This window comes from Hyperoodon ampullatus (genome assembly GCF_949752795.1).
Source record: "Hyperoodon ampullatus genome assembly, chromosome: 5".
NCBI lineage: Eukaryota > Metazoa > Chordata > Mammalia > Artiodactyla > Ziphiidae > Hyperoodon > Hyperoodon ampullatus.
In genome coordinates this window covers 52,015,689-52,038,728 of record NC_136918.1, presented here as the reverse complement: position 1 = coordinate 52,038,728, position 23,040 = coordinate 52,015,689, and the positions used below count along the sequence as shown (strand labels likewise).

Genomic DNA, 23,040 nt, shown 5'->3' with positions numbered 1-23,040 from the left:
TTTAAACAGATTTTTGGATTGGGAGTCTTGAAAGAGTCATTTGATTTAGCGTCTTGCCTCTACACATTTCTATGACCAAACAACTAGTTTTAAAGATTCTAGAGATGGAGAATTCAGGACATCCCTGTATATTGTTTTCAAGTTCAATTTCCTATATAGTGCTTTTGCCTTCAAGAAACTCACAGCCTGTGGAGAAGACAAATATGTACACTCTTAATTAAATACAGTGAGGCACATGTTAATACAGGGATGTAGCAACTGCTCTGAGAGCAAAGGGTCAGACAAAGTTTCACAACGGAATCTTGGGGAAATGTGGAAAGCTTTATGAATTTGCAAGTACTCCATGCGAAGGGAGGTGTAAACCTCACAATTTTAGCACATGGGCTTTAACACCTGTTTTTTCTATGTCATTAAGCTTGATGCTGCGGTGGGAAGAGACACTAATTTCCTCTCATCAACTTCTCTTTATAAAATTCCTTACGTGTATAGATGCATATATATCCATGCATGTTACAAAGAATAATTATAATGAATTTCTAGGTCCGTGCTGGAGAGGAAAAGAAAGGGGCTTATTTTCATCAACAGGCAATATTCAGCATGTCTCAAGTTTGAAGACTCAGCAGCTTATCAGTGTAACCAGGCCTAACTTAGCAAGAATTGATTAAATGAACTCTGTCATCTGAAAGTTTCTTTGCTTTTCCTTCTATTTTTCGTCAAGCTCAGAGGTACAAATGTTTGATTCCCAAAGCACTGTGACAGTGATTTCTATCTTAAAATGTCTGGGGTCTACAGCCTTGATTTGTTTATTTATTGAAGAGTTGGGTATGGATAGGGCCATAGATTCCTTCTGAAATCACCCTAAAGGCTAAGAGACCACTTCTCCAATTGAATGTTTATGCTACATTTGAGTGTCCTAAGTGGCCCTTTTCTTGCAGTATAAATGGGATTGTCTAGCTATCAGAGGATACTGCTCTTTGGTACCTAAGTAATTAGACCAATAGGGAGGTTAACAGAGAATGTACTTAAGTGTTTCGGAAATAACTCCCTCATAATCCTTTTTATCTAGTTGTCCAATATATTTTTTGGTGAGGAATAATGAATCATCTCTTTCTGACTTCATAGATTTCTTTCAATATTTTACTGAGTTCCCGTTCTCATTTTCCCAGCTATAGTTTGTTGCCAGATACTGCTGCCTGGCAGAAATCTATCCTTGCTTTTTCATAGAACCCCACTCTGTTCATTCTGTCAATGTATGCAGCTAAAATCCATATTAATGCCCCAGGTTACCTTATAATAAAGGGCGCTCATACAACACTGTCCTAATGACTAAGTGGAAGTCACCAGGAAACACTGCTGGCCAGCTATTATTTTCTTGATAAGACAGGATAAATTCAGCTCACATGAGCCTTTTGTCCTTCACATTTTACCACTTCTTCTTGTTTGGAGTAAAGGATTGATGACCAGTAGAAGGGAGTCACATCTGCAATCAAGGGAATTAAGCACATTCTAAAGAGAGTAGATCAGAAGTTATTGGAAGCCTCATTCCTCCATGACATCCTTGAGCAGCCATACCAGTGCTGGATTTCTTGGTCTATGCAAACAACAAATCACTATTTGGTTGAGTTATCATGGTTGAGTTTATGTTACCTATAACTGAAGGCACTGCTAAACCAATTGACTAATTTTTCCTTTTCTTTGGGCAGGCCATTTAATATTACAGAAAGAGAATCTTTGGCATCAGACACACCTTGATTCAAGTTCCAGTTCTGCCTCTTATTAACCATGTGATCCTGGACAAGTTATTTTACCGATGAGTTAGTTTTCTTATATGTAAAAATCAAATGGTAGTACCTTGCTCTTAGAATTGTTACAATACTAAAAGAGATAGTATATATATACCAAGACATTTTAAAATAATGTATTCAATAAATGTCCTTTCTGGTGTCATCTCATTAAAACATTATTATTATCACCATACATAAATATTTATTAATTCTGGAAAGAGGGAAGGAAGGAAGGAAAACAGTTATATTAAGATGATATTTGAGGGCTTCCCTGGTGGTGCAGTGGTTGAGAGTCCGCCTGCCAATGCAGGGGACACGGGTTCGTGCCCCGGTCCGGGAGGATCCCACATGCCACGGAGCGTCTGGGCCCGTGAGCCATGGCCGCTGAGCCTGCACGTCCGGAGCCTGTGCTCTGCAATGGGAGAGGCCACAACAGTGAGAGGCCCGCGTACCGCAAAAAAAAAAAAAAAAAAGATGATATTTGAGGGGAAAAGCGTCTACAGTGGAACTGCTCTAAAATATCCTCCTGCTGGATGACTGAGAGGTCTTTTCTGTCATGGGGAATAGTTCTGATTAGTGCCCATCTTTGATGGTTTCCTGAAGGCAAACACCTGTAAGCAGTAAGCTGTCCACCAATACAGGTGGAGGGAGAAACAGCACCATGTATCTCTGAGTTTGTTCCATACACTGCTACAGATGGCCAACAACCAAACAGAATGTTTTTCACAATTATTGTCAATTACTTGTAAACAAGGATTTTATGGAATAGCTTATTGAGTTCAAACTGTGTCATTAATGCTAAATTTTATTATCGTGCCACCAAGATGAAAAAATATATTAATGCGTCTGTTGACACCTTACCATTATCCAAAATCTGTGTCTATGAAGAATGCTATTGATAGTTCTCATTTCCTACGGGAAAACCATCTGTCAGTGTCATATGACAGGATGGGATGCAGTTTTATTAGGCATAGCGCCTTTAATGATCTGATTAGGACTTGGAAACTTGTCTTGCAGATAATATTTGTAGAGTAACTATTACTGATGAATCAGATTCCAATACAGTGTACATGTTACCCATCCCAAGCTCACTCTGCTGGCCACACGACAGGCCAATAAATCGGGAGATGAGCTGTTGGGGCAAAGAAGAACAACTTTAATTGGAAAGCTAGCAGACTGAGAAGATGGCAGACTAATGTCTCAAAAAAACCCATCGTGTCCCAGTCTGAATTCAGGGAGGGGGGAGGGGTAGGGGCCCACTGCGGCACTGACAAATGGTTGAGCAGGGCTGTTATAGGTTGTGTCTCCCCTGCCCCTATGACAACTCCCCACTGTCAGTGTCCATTCCACAATCTTGTGGGAAAAAGGGGTGATGATCTTTCTGGCGACTTCCTGCTGAACAGGGACAATGAGGGGATGATTGTGAAATAGAATTGATCAACTTTGGGTCAGGAATATTCCTTAACATTTTTAGTAAGTTTTAGCAATACAGTTCTCTTTCTTTATCTACAACTATTTGAACTAGATGAAACTCCTTCTACAATGAACTTTTAATCTCAGTGCTTATTCTTTTTGAAGAGCAACTTTAACCCTTCTAAGTGTTCACAAACCCATTGCTCTCTAAGCCTCTCAGGAGTTGGGTCGTTTTCTAATGACACTGGGACTATTTTAACCCAAGTGTGATGTGTCCATGGCTTTACTCCAGCTAACCTGACAGATAAGTGTGTGGTAAGTAATACCATATGTGGTCCTGTCCACCTTGTAGTCAGCTGTTGCTCAGGCCCTTGTTCTCTCCAGGTTTTAAGGAGGACTCAGTCTCTAGGATGGAAAGGGTATAAGGCTACCTCAGTTGGATAGGCAGACCGGCTGGAAGCAAACTCATGAACAGAGGTTAGTATAGTGCCCAGAGTTTTAACATAACTGACAACAGCAAGATCTTTCAGAGCATTTATAGATTCTCCCACGTGGCAGACACCTGTAATGGCCTACCATATAGTATTTCAAAGGGGCTTAATTTAAGCCCGTTTCTGGGAGTCACTCTGATCCGTAGCAGGGCAATTGGTAAGGGCTTTTCCCAAGTTAAATTAGTCTGTTGACATATTTTAACAATGCTCTTTTTCAGTGTCTAATTCATTTTCTCAGTTTTTTCTGTTGATTGTGGTCTCCAGAATGGATGTAGCTTCCAATTAATTTGCAGTGCTTTAGACATTTGTTGGGTTATGCTACAGACAAAAGCAGGCCCATTATCACTTTGAAGGGAGTTAGGCAGTCCAAATCAGGGGAAATTTTCCTTAAGGAGGACTCTAACCACTTTGGAGGCTTTTTCTGTCCTGGTGGGATATGCATCTACACATCCTGAAAAAATGTCCACAAGTACTAGCAGGTATCTGAAATTTCCTGTGGCTCACGGTATTTGAGTAAAATCTTTTTGCCAGTCCTTTGTGGGACAGGCTCCTCTGTGTTGAGTCCCCACCTGGGGAGGTGTGACAGCAGTCTTTGGGTTATTTTTAGCACAAATCATGCAATTTTGAGAGACTCACTGGATGGTCCTTTGTAGGTTAGGCCCCATTATATATTTTTGAATCCATTATAAGGTGGCGTCTCTCCCATAATGGATACTATTATGAAAGTGCTGCAGCACAGTGTCCAAGAGGGCCTCAAGAATCAAAACAATTCCTTGTACACTACATTTCTAGGCAGGCAAGTTGTGATAGAGAGTGAATCCCCACTCTCTGGCCCCTTTCCTTGTCCTTTTCTGAATACATTGGCTGGTATTTTGACAAGTCAATCTGCAGGAGTCTAGAGTCTGTAAGAAAGAACGATTTTGTACTTCTCTTGAAACTCCCGAGACCGTGATGGATTGAGATGTTTTCTGTGCCACCTTGGTGTTTACCACAGAGTATGTTGCACCCGTATCTATCAGAAAGTCAATCAACTTGTCCCCCACTGTCAAAGTTACCCAGGGCTCCTGTGGAGAAATTGGAATTGGACGCCTCAAGCCCAAGGGTGCCCCCAGGCATCTCCATTCATCATTAGAGTGTACCTCTATTTCTATCATATGAGAGGCTCCCATCTTTCTTTTGTTGCTTTCTTTCTTATTCTTTAGCCTAGGGCAATCTTTTTTCCAATGCCCTTTCTCCTTACAGTAAGCACATTGTTCCCTCCCTGATGGTGACTTACCTCTCTTCAGTTACTTGCCTTCAGGGAATCCAACGCTGCTGCCAGGAAAGTGGCATTCTGTCTTGCATCCTGTTGTTTCTATCGTTGTTCCCTGTTGTTGAACACTTTAAAAGCAACATCTACCAATTGAGAATGATTCATTCCAAATGCACCATCTAACTTTTGTAATTTTCTTCTTATATCTGGAATGCTTTGCCCAATGAAGGTCATATTTACCATTCTCATATTTTCGGGGGCCTCAGGGTCTGCATCAATATAGTGCCTATAAGCTTGATAAATTCTTTCTAGAAACTCTGATGGATCCTCAATGGGTTTTAGGTGTATCTTCTGAATTTTGTTTAAGCTATTTTGCCTAGGTACTCCCTTTCAAAGACCTGCTAAGATATACTTCCTATAATGCTTTAGGAGTGGCATATCTCCATTATTAGGATCCCAGTCAGGCTCAGCAATAGGAACTGCCAGATTTGCTTCTGGAGTTCCATCTGGATCTGCAAGATGAAGCTGGTGTGCTTCCTCTCTAGCCTGTCAATGACCATCCTTCTTTCATCCCCAGTAAGCATCATATTCGTAGAGTGTGAATGTCTGCCCAAGAGGAATAGTGAGTGGCAAAGAAAGAAGTGAAAAACTCAGTCATGTGGAGGGGGTCCTCTCAGTATGTAGGGTTATGGTTTTTCTAATTAAACAACTCTGAAGTTGAGAATGGCTTGTACATCCATAGAAACCCAGCTGGTTGTCCATCTGCATTAAGGCCTCCTACAGGATATCAGCATATGGGAAATTGCCCTGCTCCTGAAGTGGCTCCTTGTCCAAATTGAGTGCCCTGTCAGGCCTTAGATGGTGACACCAAACCAGGCCCATATGCACAGGGGTTAACGTAGAAACGTCTAATTGATTCCCATAAGTAGGGGAAACAGGAGGTGGTGAATATGTTGGTGGCATGGGGGTGGTCAGAACAACTGCTGGTGCAGCCTTCTCAGCCAGTGGGGGAGCCAGGTTGGCTGGAGGGGGTTTTAAGTTTTGAAATGACATGTCCTCGCTCTCACTTTCTCTGCTTCCCTCTTGTAGAACAGGTTTTCCCTTTATACTGCTGTACCATAGGCCACAGCTGTCTTCTTTTCCTCCTGATACAATAGTGTAAATGCTTCTACATACAGAATCGCATTATTTTTACCTGCTCTTTCACAAAACAATTCTAATTGCAAGATCGTATAATAATTAACTAGTGAGCCATTCGAGGGCCATTGCTTTCCTGATCCTAACATATATTGGGACCACACACTATTACAATAGAATGTCGTCTCTTCCACAGTTATATATTGCCGATTTATTTAAGATACGCCCCAAAGGGCTTTCCTTAGGGACAGATGGGGTGTTTCCCATGTTTATAAGTTCAAGAACAACAAAACACAAAAAGCACAAGCAAATTCCAATACCAAAAGCACAAACAGATTCTATCATGAATGAGTGCAAAACAAAAGCCAATGAACTGGTTGAAAAGTCAGGTAGACTCCAACAACAAGTCCCCTCTTCAACAGGGTACCCCAATCAAATGAACAAATTGGCTTTTCCCTTAAAGGAAAAAGTCCGAATTGAGAGGGGAAAATGTTCCTGGTTATACACACCGTAGTGACTTATCCTACTATATGAAGCCTGTTCGTTCCCAAATGTCAATTCCTTGCTCCAACTGCCCAGCGCTGGGGCAGCCGGTGCTGCTTCAGGAATTTTGAAGGGAAGATTCTCAGGGCAAGTGGTCCCTGCAGGTGCTAGGGCCTTACCCAAAAATTCCCCAAGCAGGGCCTGCTGGTCACAAATAGCAAGGCTCCTGGCTGGCTTCACCAAATTTGTTACCAGGCCGCACCTCTCTGTGCTCATCTCACGACAGGCCAATAAATTGGGAGACGAGTTGTTGGGGCAAGGAAGAACGACATTAATCGGAAAGCTAGCAGACAGAGAGGATGGCAGACTGATATCTCAGAAAAACCCATCTTGTCCCAGTCAGAATTTGGGCTCCTCTTATACAGAGGAGGGGAGGGGGAGGAGCCCAGTGCAGTGCTGACCAATCGCTTAGCAGGACCACTAATTGTCCCTCATTGACAGTTGCTTGCTTGGGGGAGGGGCCCACTGTGGCACCAACCAATGGCTCAGCAGGACTGCTAGAGTTTGCACCTGCCCCTCCACTGTTACATACAGACCCCCAAAAGAAACTGCAGTGAGGAGAATCTATTTTGGAGCTTCAGTAAAAATAATGAAAATACTTCATGCCTGCTCATTATTTTTCTTAGCGGTCTTTACTCTCCTGAATTACAACAGAAATTCTTGCAGTTCTACAGAGTATTTTATTTTTGAAATGATTACATTTATTTTCCACTTACAGTTTATTTAATCTTTGATTAAATAGAGTATCCTGACAATACCATACTTTTTTTTTTTTTTTTTTTTTTTGGTATAAGGGTACCTATAATGGAAATGTGAACTGAGCGCTGTTATAAAGAGGAAACGCTTAAAAGGGCTTCAGAGAAGAGGTGCGATTTGAAGCAGTTCTTTAAGATGAATAATACTCAGAGAATCTGAAAAGGCAAAATACAGGAAGAAATAAGGACATATGCAGAGTCACAGAGCTATGATAGAGAAGGGCATGTTTAGAGAGTGGTGAGAAGTCAGATGTGATTGGGGTACAGAGGACAGATGGAAGTGGAGAGACATGGGAAGGTGGGGGGTGGAAAGATAGGCCTAAAAAGATAAATTGGAGATAGATTATGTTACTGCAACTAATCATAACAACATCAGTGACAACTACCACCATTTATTTAGCACTTATTCTACTAGGTATGATAAGCATCATATATAATTTAATATTCTTAAGCACTTCGTGAGGGCGTTATTAACATCTCCACTTGATGAGTGAGGAAGCTGAGCCATAGAAAAATTACTTCCCCAAGATCACACAGCTAGTAAGTAATGAAGTCATAATGCAGCCCAGCTCTCTGGGATTCCAAAGCCCATTTCCTTAACTGCTTAGTATATTGCTTCCAGTATGCTGTGGAGATCCTTCTGGTCTGTACCAAGCTATTTGCATATTATCCTTCAGGCATGGAAAAATCAATGGAGGGCTTCAAGCAGGATAGTGATGTGGTATAGAGGACAGTGTGGCAGTCAAAGGGACAGGGAACTGTTTCATGAGCTATCTGTATCTATATATCTATATTTATATATATTATTATATATTCATATGTATACATTTCTTATACATCATATTCATATATATTCATCTATATCTATATATCTATATTCATATCTACTGTTTGGTGGTGAATAAGCTAGAGTAGATGGGGATAAACCCTTGATTTCTAAGTTGGGAGGCTGGTTGAATTATAGACCATTTAACCAAGAGAGAAAATACTACTGGAGAATCAAGATAAAAAGAAGAGATAATGAAATTCATTTTGTATAGTGGAGTTGGAAATTCTTATGTAGAACTAAGGACAGCTAGCGTTTGGATGTCTTTCTTTCAGCTCACTGACTTTCAGGCTCACACTATCCAGAATCATGAAAATGTTGATTTTTTTTTCCCAAGGTCCAAACCTGGTGTCTGAAGTGAGAGGAATGACAATGCCCTTAAACATTATGATTGTCCACCTCTGAAATACATTAAGGGCCAGGGTTTTACAACTAGTGACACAGAACATGAAAAGGAATATGGCTCCTGTTTCCCTCTGGTTCCAGAACTGGTGTAAGAGAGAACAGAGTTTTCCAGCCATGTCTTTCTCATTCTGTTAGCACACAGGCTCCCTGGGACATAGAGGTGGTAGGTCAATGACTCGCTTTAGAATCAGCAGAGGAGCTTTAAAACTATCGCTCCTTGAGCCTGGACTTAATGGGTCCTGTGTATCAGAATCAGGAATATATATTCTTAAAAAGTTCTACTAGTAGTAAAAATAGTAACTAACATTTCTAGTAAGTTGAGCACTTATGGCAGTCCTTTTCTAAGTGCTATAAGTGGAGTCACACAATTAATCCTCCCTACAACCCTGAGAGATTTTTCTAAGAATCTAGCCACTGGTGAGCTAGTTTGCTCTATCTCACCCATATCCACTTCTTTTTCTGCCATAGAAAGCATGGTAAAAATGACCTGAATATTGTTTGTATGTTTTTCTCATATACTTAAATTATGCTAACTGCTTAGTCATGATATACTTCTGATGGAAAATAACCACATAATGACAATAATCCACTGCCAATTTACGTTAGTGCTGCTGCTGTATGTGTATCTTTACCAACATATTCAATGAGAAACATTTATTCATGCCTGGTATGAACTGGACTGCATGCTAGGTGCTCAGGATACAAAAGTAAGGTAATACATGGTCTCCTTGCCCTGGAGGAACTAAACAAACAGATAATCTTTATTTCTCACTAGCTTTTATTCTCTTCCATAATTTTGTATCCCAAGGGGGTCTTTTTCTCCTGTGTCTCCCATGTGACAATCCCATCAGGAAAGGGTTTGAGGTTCTTTAACTACTAAATTAACCTTTTAAAATATATACCATTTTCCCACCACCCACATCATTGCAATTATGGTCCCTTCTTGGTTCCTGCCCCCAGTCTCAAGCCCCAAGACACCCCAAAGGGAAATTAGAAATTATAACAAGATGTAATAGGACCAAATTGGAAAAGCTAGATCAAATAGAGTTCTAAAACACAAATACTGATGTCAGTCAAAGCCTTAATCAGGCCAAGTAGCTAAATCAGTGTGAGCAACTGAGAAGCAGCAGGATTATGTAAGGCAAAATCAAGAAATCAAGATCTAGAGGGGCACAGTGGACCAGACACACAAATATGGGAGACAGGCCTTGTAATCACCTAATGGAGCCTGAGGATAGGGAATGATGGACAGGGGAAAATGACAAGGTCTTGATCCTTTCTCCATTTGTGGCTTAATGCAGATATTCAGCTTTGATCAGAAACAGAAATTGGTGAGAAAAGGCCAAAATGCCAAATTATATGAAAAATACTTGGCAAAACAGGACATTTCAAATAAGAATGACCAAATGGCAAAAATCCCAAGTTGCCTCTCAATGCAAGGCAATTTTTGGCTTTGTCCTTAATTAATTCTCTGAAGTGTCAAATTGTTTTGAAGGTGTCATGGGGACAAGTAACTAGATTACTTTTTTATTATGTAAATGGGAATAGAATCCATAGAAGGGTGCCTTAAGGAAAATAGATTTCATCTTTATATAATGATAATAATAATCCTAATAAGATAGTTACATTTATTAATTTAAAATATTTATTAAATGCCTTCTATAGGCCAAGTCCTGTTCTAGGTATTAGGGATATGCAATTAATATGACAGACAAAAATGTCTTCTCTCATAAAGTTTACATTACATTCTAGTACTGCAAGGCAGACAATAAACATAATAAATAAGTCACTTTTAGAATGTTTTGAAGGCTGAAAGTGAGATGACAAAAAAATAAAGTAGGCTAAGGTGGGCGGGGACTGTTGAGGGCAAGGAGTGATTGTAATTAAAATAGAATAGTCCCTGGAGAGAGTGAGGAAGAAGCTGTTTAGATTCTTGAAAGGAACTTCTCCCAAAGGAAAGAACAGCCAATGAAAAGGACCTGAGGCAGAAGTAGGTCTGGTGTGCTCAAAGATAAGAAAGGGGATCAATGTGGCTGGAGGAGAGAGAGGGAGAGGGTGATAGGAGAGGAGATTGGGAAAGGGAAGGAGGGGAGGAGGAGGAGAGGGGGCAGCTCATGGGGCTGTGTATTTCCAAGGAATTTGGATGGGATGGGGGAGATATTGGGAGTTTCAAGCAGAGGAACAGTGTGATCCAACTTCTCTTTTAACACACTGGCTGTAAAAACAGCCAGTGGAAGGCAAGCATAGTGGCAGGGAGACTGGATGAGAATCCCTCAGTGTTTGCTAAGCACCTGTCCCAATGCTGTGAACTTTGCATAAGACTTTGAGGTATGTGACTCCATTTTACTGCTGAGGAACCTGAGGCTTAGAGAAGTGAAGCCTCCTGTCCCATAGCTGGTAAGGTCTATAGAACTCTAAACACCATGTATTTAGGTGTTTTCCACACTGTGAATTCATAGAAATATTTATTTAATAAATACGCACCTGAATCCATGTGGATCAGCTGTGAGCAAGACAGACATGGTCCATGAAGAGCCTACTGGAGAAAGTTGACATTAGAACTCTTTCAAAGTAATAAATATACAATCATAAATGATGACTAATGCTCCAGAGGGAAATGCATGGTGTTATGAAAATGTATAAAACTTTAATTTAGGTGGAAAAGTCAGAAAGGAAAGGCCTTGCAACGAAAGTGACAATCAAGCTGAAACCTAATGGAGACAAAGGAGTTATTCAGGGAAAGAGGTGAGAGAAGATGGTTTCAGGAAGATGCATGGAAGCAGCAAAGAGATTAAACTGTGCAGAAACTAAGGAAGGCTGGTGATGTGCAGAGGAGGGGAGAGTGGTGAGAGATGAGGTAGAAACAGTAGGCAGAGGCCAGATCATGCAGGGTCTGGTTGGCCATAGTGTGGAGTTTGGATTTTATCCTAAATACAATGAGAAGTTCTGAGTATGTTTTAAAGAGGAAGTGACCTGATTTGATTTGGATTTTACAAGATCATTTGCAATTTGTGGAAGGTGAGTTTTTCACTCTTTAACATCTTCCTTTTCCCAGGGCCATTTTTTGAGTCCTGGCAGACCCTGAAACTAGGATAATAAAGTCAAGATGAGGAAGAGACAGAGGTACTTTTAGGAACAGTAAGAGAAAGGCCAACTTGACAATGGAGACAGTCTTCTAATTGATCTTCACCTGCCCTCTCCACTCCCATCCCCCAGGCCTATCTAGGTAGATTGGAACCCAATGGAACCAAGTGAACATCATCGCATATCAGGAAATGAGGAGAAAAAGATAGGAGACTGGGGGCTGGAAGCACAGAGGTTAAAGGAAAGAGAAGGCATCCATGGGGGGTTGTTTTGTAATAAATGGGAGGGACATGCCCCCAGAACAGACATGAAAAATAGACACAGAAGGACTCCAACTTACTGAGGAGCCATAGAAGAGGATGTGTTGGAAGAGTAGAGGGGCCATTCTGGTCTCCACAGCACTGTAGAGCTGATCCGGATTAGAGGTTGTAGAAAACTAATTTGAATTGGAGGCATCTTGAGGAAATGACAACCACTATAACAAAAAACAGCACTTACTGGTAGTTTCCATGTGTCCAAAGCAATTTGCCTGTATTAACACATTAATCCCCGCAGAGACATTCAGGGGTAGGAACTATTGCTCTTCCCACTTAACAGAGGAATTAAGGGAGGCACAGTGACATTAGGGAACTTGCCCAAGTTCTTTAAATTAGAAAGCGGCATTTATGTAAATGTCATGTTTTCTATTATCTTTGTACCGCTCCTACTGCAATTTTTTCCCCTCATTTTAGTTTCAGGATTACTGTCCATTAGTGGGCTGACTTTTCAAAATGCCACAGCTTCATTCACAACAGAATCAGGACATAGTCAAATAATGTAAAATTGCAGAAACTGTGTCCTTCACAGCCTTCTCTGATTTGCCTCCACTCCACTTCAATCAGCTATGAGAACACTTTTGTAAGATTCCTCAGGGCTAATGATGAATTACTAATATAATTGTTCATTCCTTTCAGTGACCAGTAATAGTTCTAGTGCCAGGCACATGGTACAACTCTTATAGATGATTTAGTTTTGATTAATGTTTCATCATGTTTTCCTAGTTTTCAGGAAATGTATTTTAGTTTGTATATTTCCAAGGAACTGTACTCCTTAAGATCAACTGGTGAAACCATAGAAAACAGCTGCCATGAAGATAGTCATTAGTGCATAGATCTGAAATCAAGATTAAGCTCTTTTCTCCCTTATTGAAGTAAGGTTTTCTGCATTGGTTGAATGCTTCCCCGAGTCACTGCAAAATGGAGCCACTTAATCAGTGTTTTGGAAATATTTGGAACATTCAAAAACAAAGCATGTTACAAGAGGCATCAGCACTTAGAAAAAAAGTACATATTTAATTTTTATAATTATAATTTGTATCCTTTTGATTTCTTTGTAATGATTTCTAATATATTTGAACTCATAGCCAATTGAATATTTTTTATTAGGAATCTGTATACTTACACAGGCATTATTGTATTTACTATGGTTCTCTAATCATTGCACTACCTCTATTGCATAGCCTCTATTATATGCAAAATAAACTATGCTTGGCATGAGGGAAATAGAGACACAAATACAGCACATCTTTAAACATGGGGTCAGGGAGCAGTTATAACAACAAGTAGCTAGAATTCGAAACAAATGAAGTGATTCTTATAAAATAGGTCGAAGGAAAGGTCTGAGGGACTGCAAAGAAGGTAGAGTTAAGAGAGATGGAATTTCCTGGAGGAGGTACCATTAATTAGAATCTTGAATAATGATCTGGATTTCAAGTGTACAATATCTGCAAATATTGTAGAAATACTTCTGAAATTTTGGCTATATGAACGTGGTTAAAAATCTAGTGGGTGGTACAGCCACTTTGGGAGACAGTTTGGCAATTTTGTACATAACTAAATATACTCTTGCCACACAATCCAGCAATTGCACTGCTTGGCCATTACCCAAAGAGTTGATAACTTATGTCCACACAAAAATCTGTACATGAATGTTTATAGAAGCTTTATTCATAATTGCCAAAACTTGGAAGCAACCAAGATGTCCTATACTAGGTGAATAGATAAATAAATGGTGGTACATCCAAAAATGGAATCTTATTCAACACTGAAAAGAAATGAGCTATCAAGCCATGAAAATACATGGGGAAACTTAAATGCATAGTACTAAGTGAAAGAAACAAATCTGAAAAAGCTGTATCATACTGTATGATTCCAACTATATGACATTGAGGAAAAGGTAAAACTATACAGACAGTAAAAAGATCAGTGGTTCCCAGGGGTGAGGGGAGGGATGAATAGGCATAGCACGGAGCGTTTTTTAGGGCAATGAAAATATTCTTTATGATGCTATTATGTTGGATACATTATACATTTGTCCAATCCCATAGACTGTACAACACCAAGAGTAAACCATAATGTACACTACAGACTTTTGGTGATTATGATTTGTCCATGTAAATTCATAAATTGTAACAAATGTATCACTCTGCTGGGAAATGCTGATAATGGGGGAGGCTGTGCATGTGTACCATTGGGGAATATACGGGAAATCTCTGTACCTGCCTCTCAATTTTACCGTGAACCTAAAACTGCTCTAAAAAATAAAGTTTCTTTTTTTTAGTTGCTTTTTTTTGTTTGTTTGTTTGTTTGTTTGTTTGTTTGTTTTTGGTACGCGGGCCTCTCACTTTTGTGGCCTCTCCCGTTGCGGAGCACAGGCTCCGGACGCACAGGCCCAGCGGCCATGGCTCATGGGCCTAGCCGCTCCGCGGCATGTGGGATCCTCCCGGATCGGTGCACGAACCCGCGTCCCCTGCGTCGGCAGGCGGACTCTCAACCACTGCGCCACCAGGGAAGCCCGCTTTTTGTTTTTTTTTAATAAGAAAAATCTAGTGGCAAAGAAAAGACAAGGGGGAGTATTCAGAGTATTCAGGAAGGGACGAATGGGAACATTTCTAGACAGAGAGATAATTTCCCTGCATCCTTTTAGTAAGAACACAAACCTAGAGTGAGACTGTAAAGAAGACTTAATTGAAATACACATTGTGACTGTCAGAAAGTGAAGAAACAACTGGCTATGGCTTGACACATTTAAGAAGTGTGATATTAGTAAGGATTTGTGAACATAATTTAGAAGATGTGATTATTTTCTATCTTTGTCTCAGGGAATCCTGTACTATCCATTAAGCTGGGCAAGTCAGATTCCTAGAAACTGTCCTTGGCATGTCATGAGTTCTGTTGACATTATGTTCTAGTGCTAGGAAGCAGTCCACTTCTCCACATCCCCATCACCTCTAGTCTTTTTCACGCTGGATTCTTAAAATTACTTCTAAATGGTTTCTCTACATCTATTCAGACTCTTAATTCTGTTCTCCACTTTGCAACCAAAGTGATCTTTTGAAAGAGCCAATCTTCCTTGCTAAAACTCTTAAGTGGTTTCTCCTTAACATGGTACAAAAATCATTTATGACGTGTTCCCTGCCTACATATCTGGTCTTATTTCACACTATTTTCATATATCATTATAAATTGTCTTTCATCAGACTAATTGTCGTTTACATTTTTATATTTTGTGTAATTAATTTTTCTCTTTCTTACCAAGGGAATCCATATACTAATCAATATTTAGACACTGCCTCTGACTTTGTATTTCAATTGTGTGATTCTGAGACATTATTTAACCTTTTAAACTTTGAACTTTATCCATCTCAGTTTCTTCATCTTAAAAAAAAAGAATAAGAATATCTAATTGAGTGGTTGAACAGATTAAATGGAATAATAGTCACAAGAGTTCTGAGAACAATGCCTGATACATAGAACATGCTCAGTAGATAAGACTTGCTAGATATAGAATGTACATTCTATCATTGCATGTATCAAAATCTGTTTCCTCATTTCAGCGACTTGCATGATGCCTGACACAACTGTATAATTCCTCAATAAATGTTTTTATGTAAACAAATAATAAATAATATAAGTACAAAAGTGAACACTCAGTTACACAATGGAATACCATTTCATACTCATGGAATTAAAAGGATAATATAGATTTTAAAATGTTGACAAGGAGTTCAGCTGATTTCTGTATTTGGGTCTTAAAAGATGATGATTTAGGTGTAACTCAGCCTTACAGGCCAAGAAACACAAATTTTGGCAGTATGTGGAATTAGCTCATTTAGGGATATTGGTTTTCCATAACTAGACTACAAGACTTGGCTATAAAAACAAGAATACTAATTTATTGATTTAGAAAGAGAAATTTAACTATATATGACAATTTATATTTTGATTAACACCTCTCTTTTCTAGGAAAGTCTATATGAAAGCCAAAATATTATAGAAAATGTATTTGTTAGTCATGAAATCAAAGTAAAGGGAATAGTTGGATGAAATTTGTAATTAGTGACAGTAGGCTAATCATGGAAATTGTGATCCAGCTGTCTTCCCTTTATGGATACAATAATAGACAGATTACCTCCCCATGGATTGTTCTTACCCAGTCATCCTTATGGTGATAGTGTACCTTTTGCTAGACAATATACAGACCACTTGTCTGTGTTTATTGCTTTCTTTTTTCAGATTATTGCTTGGATTGAAATTGCTATGGCTATTAAGTCCTAAAAAAACAACTTGATCTTTCTTTATTAGACTTAGGCATTTTCTAAATCTTCTCAGTCATAATTCTGCAGATTTATTTTATAGTATTTTTATTGTTGTTATTAATATTACTATTACTATTATTTGGCCTTTTAACTAAGAGTTAACCTCATTCCTTGTGTTAAGGTTTTACTACTCTCATTCTGGAGAAATTTGCTGATGTCTACCATATGCCAAATACTATCATAATATTAAATATCTGATTTTTTTTCACAGTCTTTTCATTTTATGTTTGGGCTATTTTTTTTATATGTGAAGGACAATTTCATTGTTATAGTTGTTGTTTTTAATGCTTACTTGTTATGATAATCAAAAAGTAACCTTACAAAATTCAACTTAGGGAGGTTTGTAGAGTGACTGAGAAAAGGAAGGAAAAATGTGCAGACTTGGTTGGCAGCATTTTGGATACACCTGCACTGGAGATTTACTTGCCCAGAAGATGAGAGGTAAGCAAGGATGCTGCTTTCTTTAATTTGTGGCAGTCATGGAATTGACTTTTATTTAAAATGAAATAAATGTTCTCTCTTTATGAATAAATCTTCACAAATTATCTTTAAACCTTTTAATTTTCCTTATTATTGGATTACAGGAAGAAATGTCATTTTATAGTCTTAATGAGTATTTATGTGAGAGATGGCTTTAAAACTACTGATTGGTATAGTAAAATTTCCATTTATTTGGACTAATCAGGGAGAATAAGCTAAGCTACTTTAAATGTAATGAAAAGTCTGAAATTATTTTTATTGTTTTCAAGTGTAGCAGTAACTAAAACAGTCTAACTCCAGGCCCTATTAATGAGACATAGAAGAGGGTTTGTAGTTAGCGTATTGGTTGCTTTAAAATACAATTAATATCCAAATAAGGCTCTAGAAAACATGTTAAAACTACTTAAAAGAACAAACAGGATTCCTACTATTGATTTTTCAAGCCTATTTTCCAAAATTGTACAAATATATTTTGTCTAAAAACCATTTAAAATTGTCGCAAATTTCAGATTTGTAAGGTACAACTACTAGGATTTAAACTATGTTACAAACTTTGAGGGTGGAAAGTTTAAGCAATTATTTTTTTTTAAATAGGAGCTTCATGTGTTTTATGGTCTTTTGAGTTTTTAATGCCTGCACATCCCTAATTATGATTACAGTTACTGGCTCAGTTAAAGTTGAATGCATGATTACGTGGGAGTATTTCAGCTAATAAGTTAGAAGTTTTAACTCAGTAATTGCCAGTGATTAATTCTATTTTTCCAGATTGTTTTTTGTTTGAATTTGAAAAGTTGGCTTATTATTTCCTTGAACTGTAATTGCCTCTAAATTATGCACAAGGCTCTAAGTTCTGAGTTAATTATATCCTAGTGAGCTCTTTTAAATCAAACTCAGAAATTTCAAGGTGCACACATCATAAGAACCCATTAAATCCCTTAACATGTGTCTGGGTAAAGAACTGCCATGCATGATTGATGACAGTGGTTTCTGAAGTTCTTTCAATTCTGTGGTGCCAATCACTAAAGGCATTGAAATTCATCTCTATTGAAGAATTTATAGAGAGTCAAAAAATTATAATTATGCTGGTGAATCTCTGGTCAATGCTTTTTATCCCAACTTCTTTAGAAAACACAAGCTCCTGGTCTGAATTATGAAAAAATGTAGGCCTAGGAAGTGGCAGGTCACAATCATTTTATTTAACCTGCATTAAGTATACATCCAAAAATGGAAAACAAAGTAGCATAATAAAAAGAATGAGAAATCATGAAGGCTAAAGTTGGCATATGTCATGATATTACAATTAATTTGTGAAATAAGTAAGTGGCTGTAATAAAATGTCCCTTCATTTACCTACTCATTTATTCATTTTAAAAGTGATGTGGAGTTCTGACTCAAGAGAATAAATATAGAATACTCAATTCACTTTTCGTCCCTCTGACAATATATAGAAATAAAAACTTTTAAAAAAATGTATAAACACAAACAAGACAAAAAGACAACCCTCAGAATGGGAGAAAATATTTGCAAATGAATCAACGGACAAGGGATTAATCTCCAAAATATATAAACAGCTCATGCAGCTCAATATTAAAAAAACAAACAACCCAATCCAAAAATGGGCAGAAGACTTAAATAGACATTTCTACAAAGAAGACATACAGATGGCCAAGAAGCACATGAAAAGCTGCTCAACATCACTAATTATTACAGAATGCAAATCAAAACTACAGTGAGGTATCACCTCACACTGGTTAGAATGGGCACCATCAGAAAATCTACAAACAACAAATGCTGGAGAGGGTGTGGAGAAAAGGGAACCCTCTTGCACTGTTGGTGGGAATGTAAATTGATACAGCCACTATGGAGAACAGTATGGAGATTCCTTAAAAAACTAAAAATAGAATCACCATATGATCCAGCAATCTCACTACTGGGCATATACCCAGAGAAAACCATAATTCAAAAAGACACATGCACACCAGTGTTCATTGTGGCACTATTTATAATAGCTAGGACATGGAAACAACCTAGATGCCCATTGTTAGATGAATGGATAAAGAAGAAATGGTACATATATACAATGGAATATTACTCAGCCATTAAAAGGAACAAAATTGGGTCATTTGTAGAGACATGGATGGACCTAGAGACTGTCATACAGAGTGAAGTAAGTCAGAAAGAGAAAAACAAATATCATATATTAAGACATATATGTGGAATCTAGAAAAATGGTACAGATGAACCAGTTTGCAAGGCAGAAATAAAGACACAGATATAGAGAACAAACATATGAACACCAAGGGGGGAAACCGGGGAGCGGGTGGTGGTATGAATTGGGAGATTGAGATTGACATATATCCACTAATATGTATAAAATAGAAAACTAATAAGAACCTGCTGTGTAAAAAAATTAAATTAATTAAAAAAAGCCATATAAACCCTAAACAATGAAGTGAATCATGAGACAGAGTTAAGGAGTGAGAAAGGAGAGAGACAAATTTCTGGAAGACTAAAGTCATTTGAAGACATGATGACATGTTGAAAGGTAAAACAAAGGAAAAAGAGCCATATTTCATAATATGCACAATGAAACTTCAATGGAGTCAGAAGTCTAGCTTCCTGAGTAAAGGCCAGAGAAACTAAAAGCTTGAAAACATGGGACTAATTGATTATGTCTTTTTGAACATCTGCTACAGGTGGCCTCACACACATATCCTTAATTTACCTATAAATGAAAAAAAAAAGCTAGTATCATACCTACTATTAGCTACACTGGATGTTGATAAAGTCATTCATGTGGAACCCATTTTTAAGCACAATTTTTGAGGCTCAGCTGAAGTATTGACCTAGGGTAAAAGCAAAAGAGTTATTTCAGACATGTAAGAATTCATAAATTTTACTTTTTATCCACTATTTCTGAGAAGGTTATTTAAGAATCTATATCAGAAAAATGGAATAAAACCAAGAAAGAAATGTTATGAAATAGAGGAACTGGCCTTGGAAGAAAACAATCGTGATACTAAAATGAGAGCTTTGAAACAGATCTGGAGAAAAAAAAATCAGGTGTCATAAAATAAATGTGATTAAAAGAAATTAAATGAAGTGGTGGAGAATTTTTGGAAGATAAGCTGAAATTATAAAAAAGAATCTAGTGGAAATTCTGAAATGGAAAACATGACTGAAGTTAAGAATTGGATGGATCTGTTTAACACCAGAATAGAAATAGCAAAAAAGAAAACTAGTGACAGAATTAGTAACCCTGATATATCAGAAGAAACTACCCAGACTAAACATAGGGAAATCAAAGGATGGAGCACAGGGCACAGTGGATATGATTTAAGTCTGACATATGTGTAAATAGAGTCCAAGGAGAAGAGACAGAAAGAATAGGGTAAAAGAAGTACTTGAAAAGATAATGGCTGAGAATTTTCCAAAAACTGCTCAAGGACATCAAATCACAGATTCAAATATTTCTGTAACCCTAAACAAAATTAAAAGACTAAATAAAACACTTAAGCTTATAAAGTCATAATGTTGAAAAACAAATATAAACAAAACCTTAAATCAGCCAGAGGAAAATGATACATTACATTTAAAGAACAGTAAAAATGGGAAAAGAGTTTGAACAAAAATAATAAAATGTATTGTATAAAAATACAATACAGGGCTTCCCTGGTGGCGCAGTGGTTGAGAGTCCACCTGCTGATGCAGGGGACATGGGTTCGTGCCCCAGTCTGGGAAGATCCCACACGCTGTGGAGCGGCTAGGCCCATGAGCCATGGTCGCTGAACCTGCGCCTCCGGAGTCTGTGCTCCATAACGGGAGAGGCCACAACAGTGAGAGGCCCGCGTACCACAGAAAAGAAAAAAAAAAAAAGAATATCTGTGGGCATTTCCAAGAAAACAACTAACAGAATACTAAAAACACATAATTAAACATTAATATGTGCAGAGATATGAGCAAAAAGTTAGTAGATATATTGCAATGTAAGTTAAAAAAATAAACATTACAAAAGTATCAGGAAAAGGAAAACAGAGGAATGAAGAAAATATTGCAATCAGAAAACCAATAATAAAATGGTACATTTAATTCCAACGATATCAATGCTTATGTTAAATATTAATGGAGTAAACACTCTAATTAAAAGACAAAGATTGGGCTCCCCTGGTGGCGCAGTGGTTGAGAGTCTGCCTGTCGATGCAGGGGACACGGGTTCATGCCCCGGTCTGGGAAGATCCCACATGCCACGGAGCGGCTGGGCCCGTGAGCCATGGCCGCTGAGCCTGCGCGTCCGGAGCCTGTGCTCTGCAATGGGAGAGGCCACAACAGTGAGAGGTCCATGTACTGCAAAAAAAAAAAAAAAAAAAAAGACAAAGATTATCACAGTCAGTAAAATAGCAAGAACCAATTATATGCTACAAGAGATGCACTTTGAATGTAGTGACACAGAGAGATTATAAGGAAATGGATGGAAAAGATATATCATGCGAACAGTAAATGTAAGAAGGTTAGAGTGATTATAATAATGTCATATAATATAGATGTCAACACCCAAGGATTTGGTCCATTTCATAATATAAAAGGGTCAATTCATCAAGAAGACATAAACATTATGAATGTTTGTATGTTTTCAAATGGAAGCAAAATATGTAGTACAAAAGGACAGAATTATGGGAAGAAATAAATACTTGTTCAACCTCAGTGAAAAGTTTTGGATAATATAGGCAACTTTTTAGAAAAATACAGCTCACCAAAATTGACAGAATAAGAAATAGAAAACCTCGATAGTCTTATATCTATTAAAGAAACGAAATTTGTAATTAGAAATCACCCCACAAAGAAAATTTCAGTCACATATGGATTGACCTGTTAAATTCATCAAACATCACAGATCTTACACAGACAAAGCTTTGAAAGATTAGGAAAAGAAGGACGCTTTCCAATTTCTTTTATGAGGCAAGCACAATCTTGATATTAAACCTGATAGGGATGTTCCAATAAAGGAAAATTATGAATTAATATCTCAAGAACAGAAATGTTAAAATCCAAATGAAATATTAGCAGACCAAATTCAGCAATATATAAGAGGATAAGACATTATGAGCAAGTTGGATTTGTTTCAAGAATATGTTTGATTTAACATTTGAAATTAATCAATTTAAACCCATTAATGGAATGAAGAAGAAAATAATTGAATTAGCTAAATAGAATGAAAAAATTTGATTACATTCAATAAATATTTTATGATATAAAACATTACAAAACTAGAAATAAAAGTTCACTTCCATAGTATGATACAGAGAATCTACCAAAAACAAACAAACACATGATGAGCTTCATACTTAATCGTGAAATGTTTAGTTTTCTTCTGGATGTTGTGGAGAAGACAAGGGTCCCTGCTATCACCACTTTATACAACATCACACTGGAAATCCTCAGCAAGACGTAGTGAAGTAAAATACTTTCTAAAAATCGATGGAGTAAAAAGTAAAGGTTTGGGCACAATTTGTCCATTAGAGATATCAAAAAATAACATAACTATGAAAAATTGGAAAGTATGGGAGAGAGATTGTATTTCAAATTAGAGAGTCAACAGATATTGTATTTAATTAAATAAGTAAGACCATTGAGACTAACAGAACTTATCATTAGTCCTAGAAGTAAAACCAAAGAATTTAAAGTTGACTTTAGGGTGGAAGACTGGAGTGGGGGGAAGGTGGAAGGTAATACTGTGCTTTCATTAAAAGCTCTTTTGAATTTGTTCATTTTATAATGTTGAAGTTTTTATTAAAATTATTTTAAAATCACATAATCATGGTATAGCTGAAAGTGTGCATGCCTTTGAAACAGGTAGCTCTGGATCCAAATCCTGCTCTACCACTTATTAATTGTTGACATTTACTATGTTACTTAAACTTCTGAGCAGAATTTTTTTTTTTTTCGGTATGCGGGCCTCTCACTGTTGTGGCCTCTCCCGTTGCAGAGCACAGGCTCCGGAAACGCAGGCTCAGCGGCCATGGCTCACGGGCCCAGCCGCTCCGCGGCATGTGGGATGTTCCCAGACCGGGGCACGAACCTGTGTCCCCTGCATTGGCAGGTGGACTCTCAACCACTGCGCCACCAGGGAAGCCCAGAATGTTGTTTTTATAAAGGTTATTTGAAATAAGTATTCAGAACCTGTTAGTATACCTCATGTATTTTATAATCTTCTTTTAATTAACAATACTATATAAA

At 37.9% G+C, this 23,040-nt stretch overlaps 1 long non-coding RNA gene across 1 annotated transcript in view; it reads left to right on the top strand.

Moving 5' to 3' along the window:
* Positions 1 to 16,744, top strand: part of LOC307054104 — a 142,759-nt gene extending 126,015 nt beyond the window's left edge. The window contains exon 5 of the long non-coding RNA XR_013810928.1: positions 16,662 to 16,744. This is a non-coding gene — a long non-coding RNA (uncharacterized lncRNA). The remainder of the gene's footprint in view (positions 1 to 16,661) is intronic.
* The last annotated feature ends 6,296 nt before the right edge of the window (positions 16,745 to 23,040 follow it).